Below are 6,801 nucleotides of genomic sequence, written 5' to 3'. Positions count from 1 at the left end.
TCACAGTTCATAGATAGCAATGGCGTCCAGGGAGGGTGAAATATTACACATGGACAGGATTTCAGTTGAAGTTACCTTTCTGATGCCCTGATTCTGATTTCTACATTTTCATTTCTAGGAATTTGTTGTGTTTTGAGGTTCTCCTCCTCCTCCAGAGACAGCTGGGGGCTTTTCTATCCATACCATATCATGGTGTGCTCCACCACTGTCAGCTGAAAGCAGTCCTCACTGTTAGCATTCTGTCTAAGCAATGACCCAGCGAGCCTGACACTGCATGCCCCTCCGCACCCTCTCTCTGCTTCCCTTGCTCTTACCTTCTTTCTTTTCCCTTCTCTCCCCATTTCTTTCCCTTTGTCCCTTCTCTCTCTCCCATTCTCCTCTCCCTCTCCTCATGGCTCTCTCTCTCTCTCTCTCTCTCTCCCCTCCCCATGCCCTGAGTAAACTCTATTCTATACTATATCATCGTGTGGCTGGTCCTTCAGGATGAAGGGATGTCTCAGCATGGGCCCGCTGAGGCACCCCCTTTCCCCAGCTCTCCATAGAACATATCCCCCCTCTCCTTATTCTTTTATAACACAATACCCACAGAGCTGTGACTAGAAAGGTTCCACGAAAGGCCAGCGCATCAGCCCCGTCACTCTGCTGCCTGCTCGGTTTGCTTGCAACCCGAGGACGAGGCTTCCCATGTCACTTACCAAGCACTGCCCTCTTCACACTGTGGCTCTGTGACTCAGTTGTCCCCCTTTGCACTTCGCTTGTGGGACTTCTGCCCACCTCTGTCTCACACTCTCCCAAGTACAAGGAAACCCCTCCAGCAGCTGTGCTATCCTGCTCTTGGACACTGTAGGCTTACCTTATGCAGGATAAGGACACCGTAGGCTTACCTTATGCAGGATAAGGACACCGTAGGCTTACCTTATGCAGGATAAGGACACTGTAGGCTTACCTTATGCAGGATAAGTCCTGTAGCACAGCTGGCATCACCTACATAGTAGTTTTAATCTCTCATTAAAAACAAAATAAACGTCCTTAAAGTCTCCCACTCTAGTAAATAAAACAGCCCACTTGTAACAGCAGGCTTTCTCTCCCTGGAAGCAGCCCCTGGGAAGGGTTGCTTAACACTGGCTTCTCCCATTACCTCCTCCACTCCATGCTCCAGTGCAATTACCCCACTGAAAGGTGCACATGTCCTAGGACTGTGAGCTACCACAAGGCAAACGCCATGAAGCACTACCCAGGACAAGGAATCAGCCACTGTTCGAAATTTCAAGTACAGCTCCCCCCTGTTGATGTGAATGAGCCATTGCCTTGACCACAGCCATGTTTATGAAACATTATCTCAGAATGTTGTTGTCTTTGTCTCTGCGTGCTCAGCACTGGTTTTTTTACACCGAACAGGAGCCACTCGGGGCCTGATCAGTTGTCTTTCTCCTTTTCCTGAGTATGTGCAGGTTTCCACAGAGGAGGGTCAGGCTGGGTTTGCACCTAGTTGTTACCTTGAGGGCAGACTGTGGGTTGGAGGATAAGGTTGAGGATGAAGGCCCAGAGGGTGGAAACTGTTGTGGTAAACCAATGGTAGGATTGCATCTTCCAGCTTTAAAAAGAAAAGTTTTAGGTCAGTCCCTCCGAGGAGCTGAGTCATAGCCATAAAGCAACCCTCAGGCAAGGACCTGTGATAATTAGGTCAGCTGCCAGGATTTAGCCCAGAAAATAATTAACACCTCCACAACAAAAATAGCTCTTGGAAACAACTGTAATTCTTAAAATGAGAATGGGATACTTTACAGCTGAGAATAAATAGAGGCTTCGATATTGAGTCCTTGGATAGTAGAATCAATACTTTATCAAACACAGGGCGCTTACTCAAGGCCTGAAGACCAGAATAACTTCAGTTATAAAGGCAAGGACATGGCTGATGGATCAGCAATGGGGAAAACATGGATCCCCTAGAGATTGATCAGCCATAGGGAAAATATGGATCCCCTGGAGATGGTAATTAGAGATGCAGAGTCACAACCTGGCCAGGGCAGGCAGTTTGCATTGCTGTTCACAGACACCTCTGATTTGTTTGAAATTTCATGTACGGGAGTGCTTTGGCCTGTGTTTGTGCACCATGTGTGTGCACTGCCCAAAAAGGCCACAAGAGGGTGTCAGAGCCGTCTTGACCTGTAATTACAGACAGTTGTGAGACACCATGCAGGAAGCAAGCCCAGGGTCTCTAGAAACCCTTGGGCCATAGCTCAGCCCCAAGGCTCTGCATTCTTAACATTGGAAGCATCACAAAGTCTTGGGGTTTTGGGGACAAGAGCCATTACTTTACCCACACAAAGTCGAAGTCTAGTTTTCATTTAGGCCTGCATATTTTTCTTGGTGCTGAGTATTCCAAGCTGATGAAATGCCTATTTAGTATTCTCATTTAGCATTCTGCTTGCCTATCAGTCTATATATTTAAGTCTATGTTGTTTTCAAAGAACTCGGGGCAAAAGTGGGCCTGTAAGTTGATCTATTTTAAATCTAGAACCTTGGCATTAATAGCACCCCTGCTTTGTCCAATTCTGTAACTCGCCTGGGGCAGCGAGACCAGTGGGAATTTTTGTAGAGACACCCGGTCACTTCACGGCATGACAACATCCAAAGACTGATCTCAGGGCCACTGAGATGGCTCAGCAGGTAAAAACATTCCCTGCCAAGCCAGATAGCTTGAGTTCAATCTCCAGGATCCATTTGTTGGACGGAGAAAACCGATGCCTACAAGTTGACTCCCGACATCCACACATACATGGTATTCTACTGGGATCACATTCAGTAAATAAATGTGATTTAATTTTTAATTGATTCCCACTGGACTATTTCTCCTGAGGAGTTATAGGAAGTGTCTAGTTGCCTGAGATGGGATACCCACCAGGCCACAAAACCCAATGCCATCCAAGCCCAGCTAGGTGAGCTAATGAATTTAATCAGATAACTTAGAGAAATTTGGATGACTCTGAAGATTAACATTGTTAGTATTCTTTCTAAGCTCCACCCCCACAGCTGCCTGGCAACAGCCAGGTAGGCTCCACCCCACTGTTGCCTAGCAACATCCAGCTGTGCCTGATTATAAAGGGGGCTGCTTGCCCCCTCCTCTCTCTCTTGCTCTCTCTCTTGTTCTTCCTCTTCTCACACTCTCTTTGTCCCTGTCCCTTCTCTCCCTATCCCCCCTTTTTAACCCTCATCCCCTGTGCCCATGGCTGACCTTCCCTCTCTTCTACTCTCCTCTCATTAAACCTCTCCACATGGAACCATGTTGGTTTGGTGTGCTTTGTACGGGCGTGGGCCGAGATTTAAACCCCAACATTGGTCCTAACAGACACGACAGAAAATCCTTACCCCAGAATGGGAGCTGACTCAGGAAAGCTAAATGGCTGTGGTCCCAAACCACAACCAACTTTGTATCTCCCCACAAAAGCACACTGAGCTGGGGTTAAGAGGGAGTGGTAGCTGGAACCTCAAATGAGAGTCTGATGACTCCCTAAGTCTGGGGTAAGGCGACAGCCGTGATCTCATGAATGTCTCCTTCATATCGCTCTGACTGAAGATGGCAGTCGTCATGTCATGGTCAGAGGACCGAGGCCCACTGCAGTCTTAAACATGATCTTGCTTATTTCCTAGCCACAGGTCCATGGCTGCTGCCTTCACCGGAATGCCCTGTCCATCCATACCTTGGCACTAGCGTGGACATCCTTTAAAGAAGTGCTCTCTGTCAGAGCAAGGGGGTTATTTAGACAGATTTTTCTCTCCATTGTGAACCTGTCAAGGTAAAGCCCTGCACATGGCTGTTGCTACGCCAATCATTCAAACGAGCTGTTTACTTTCTATCTACCTTCTGCAGATAATTCCTTTGCTTTGTCTTCTGACTAAGAAAACAAAATCATTTAAATGAGAATGTTAACCTGGGTTGGACCGGAAGCCAATGGTCAAGACCTTTGGGGGTAGGGTGGACAGACAGGGTCACTTAGACCCCTACGCTTCAACATCCTGATCAGTTAAAACAGAATCCATAGACCTTCTTGGCAAGGCTGTGGGCAGATTAGAGAACAGGCCAAGTGCGCAGAAACACCGTTTGTGTCGGCTTCTGTTGTTATCGGTAAGGCTGATGTTGTCATTGTTGTTTCTATCTGAAGCCAATGGGAGCAAGGAGGTCTGCACTGATAGATTCCTCCCTGAACTGCTGAGCAGCTGCTGGGCCACTTCCTGAGTGTTCCAGGCAGAAATCAAAACCTTTGATGATAACTGTACCCTGGGTTTAAGAAGAAGGGAGAAGGAGGAGGAAGAGGGGGAGGAGGAGGCAAGGGAATGGGGAGAGGGGAGGGAGGAGGGGGGAGGGTGGGGATGAGAAAAGGGAGGGGGAGCAGGGGGAGAGGCAAGAGAGGAAAGGAGCATGATGGGAAGGAAAGTATTGACAGGTCTGAAAACCCGCACCCCTGACGTTGGTAATAATAGCATTAAACAGACCATTGTCCTTCTCAGGATCCTGGCCTCAGTCTCTTTTCTGTGGATTTATACAAGCGAGTGTCTCATTTACCTGAGAAGTTATAAAGCTGTAGAGAACAAGAGTCTTTGAAAGCCTCAGCACTGGAGCCGCGATCCCAGAAGAGGCCCCCTGTGTGTGCTCCCTGTGAGTGCTCCCTGTGAGTGCTCCCTGTGAGTGCTCCCTGTGAGTGCTCCCTGTGAGTGCTCCCTGTGCGTGCTCCGTGTGAGCGCTCCCTGTGAGCGCCCCCTGTGAGTGCCCCCTGTGTGTGTGCTCCTGTGAGTGCTCCCTGAGGAGGCCCCTGTGCTCCTGTGTGCTCCCTGTGAGTGCCCCTGTGAGTGCCCCCTGTGAGTGCTCCTGTGAGTGCTCCTGTGAGTGCTCCCTGTGAGTGCTCCCTGTGAGTGCTCCCTGTGAGTGCTCCCTGTGTGTGCTCCCTGTGAGTGCTCCCTGTGAGTGCTCCCTGTGAGTGCTCCCTGTGAGTGCTCGGGCCTCTGTCTGCACTGAAGGGGCTTTGAAGTTTGCTGTCTTGTTAACAGTTCAGAATCTGCTTGGAAAACAGGATTTGTTGCTCAAGTAAAATAAAAGGTGACTCTTTGTCTGATGTCTCATGCACAAGATTAAAAATAAAAAAAGAGACCCCATTGAAAATACTGCTCAATCAACCTTTTTCTGTCCACAGAAATGAGAGCAGGATGCAGAAAATCCAAAGTCAGTTAAAGGACAAGGTGGCCATGGACTTATAGCTAACTAACATACTATGTGGGAAGACGCTGGGTTAGGAGAGGCCTCTGAGATAGAGACAAAGGCTGACCCCTTGGCTGTCTGTTCTACCTTTGCCCTCTATCCCAGCACCAACAGCAAGTCCACTGTTTCTAAGCCAGGAGACTTTGGCTCATCCTTGGATCTTTTTACTGCCTGGGTTATTGCTTGGCAGGCCTATCCTTTCGTTTCTAAGCACTGGATTGCTAAACCGGGCTACATCTCAACCACTCTGCTGTGATCACCCTGATCTAAGCCATGGTCACTGTTGCTGCTCTCACCCAGTCCCCCTGCTACTAAAAGTTTGCTTTTGTTCCCACACTAACTAGCATGGTCTTTCAAACTTTAAACCTGATTATCTACTTATTTACTTACTAGTAGAGACAGGGTCTGGTCTCAAATTCACTGTTTGGGCATGACCTTGAACTTGGGAGCCTCCTGCTTCTAAGGAGTTTACAGACAAGCCCTGCCGCACTCAAGTCATGGGATACTGGAGGTAGAACCCAAGGCCCCACGCAAGCCACGCAAGCCACGCAAGCCACGCAAGCCACGCAAGCCACGCAAGCCACGCAAGCCACGCAAGCCACGCAAGCCACGCAAGCCACGCAAGCCACGCAAGCCACGCAAGCCACTGCTAACTGAGCGATAGTCCTAGCCTCCAAATATCCCATTTATCCCTTTGTAGTGGGGTCTCAACCTATTCAGTGAGAAAACAAGATCCTGGTCACAAGGTTAGGAGTCCTTTTACAATCCTGGTCCTCCCAGGACAACACCGTTTCTCACAGCTCTCTTCCTCCCATGCTGCGCTTTAACTCCTGGACTTGGCCTCCCCAAGGCCATTGTGTTTACAGTTCTCTCCCATGAGCCACTTACTTGGAGACATTGCGTAGCTAACGTTCTATTCAGGTCCTTGTTCAGAGGGCTCACTGTGGTAGGAACCTCCCCTACGTTATGGGTGTCTTCATTTCTGCAGCCAACACCCACAAGCAAGTTGCAAGGTCAAATATGCTTCGTTTCTAGAAGGGTCTAAGGGCCCAAATGGAAAGCTTATGTCTTAAAGATATGGCGAGGTAAATTTTCTTTGTCTGTTCTCCCTTATCTTCAACACATGGTTGCTTTTCCATTTTAAAGCGTTTCTTATTTTAAAGAGCCGGTCACGTGAGGACTGTAGGAATTTAAATCCAAGCACAGGCGTTCGCCTTTGTAACCATTGTTTTTCTAGCTAGTACTGTTCGGCTGGTTGTGTTTTGTCTGCTCTTAGTTCAGGGATTCTCAATTACAGAAAACTGCTCAGGGAAGCACAAAATCAAGTCTCTTGTATTGAAGAAGTAGCGAAACGCAGACCAGCCCCCTTGGCCAAGGGTGCGGTCTCCTCCGTCTCCCAAGCTTCTCAGAACGTTAAGTAGGGCTGATGTCCGAAGACAGTCTGGGAAGCCATGACTTAACTTTGAGCATTCTACCCACAAAGCTATTTATTTGTGAGGCTGTGTGTTTTACATTCCCTGATCCAGTCGTGTAATTCCTGCGTGGAA

This window comes from Rattus rattus, chromosome 3 (assembly GCF_011064425.1).
Source record: "Rattus rattus isolate New Zealand chromosome 3, Rrattus_CSIRO_v1, whole genome shotgun sequence".
Taxonomy (NCBI): Eukaryota; Metazoa; Chordata; class Mammalia; order Rodentia; family Muridae; genus Rattus; species Rattus rattus.
Note: the sequence above shows the minus strand (reverse complement) of the source record.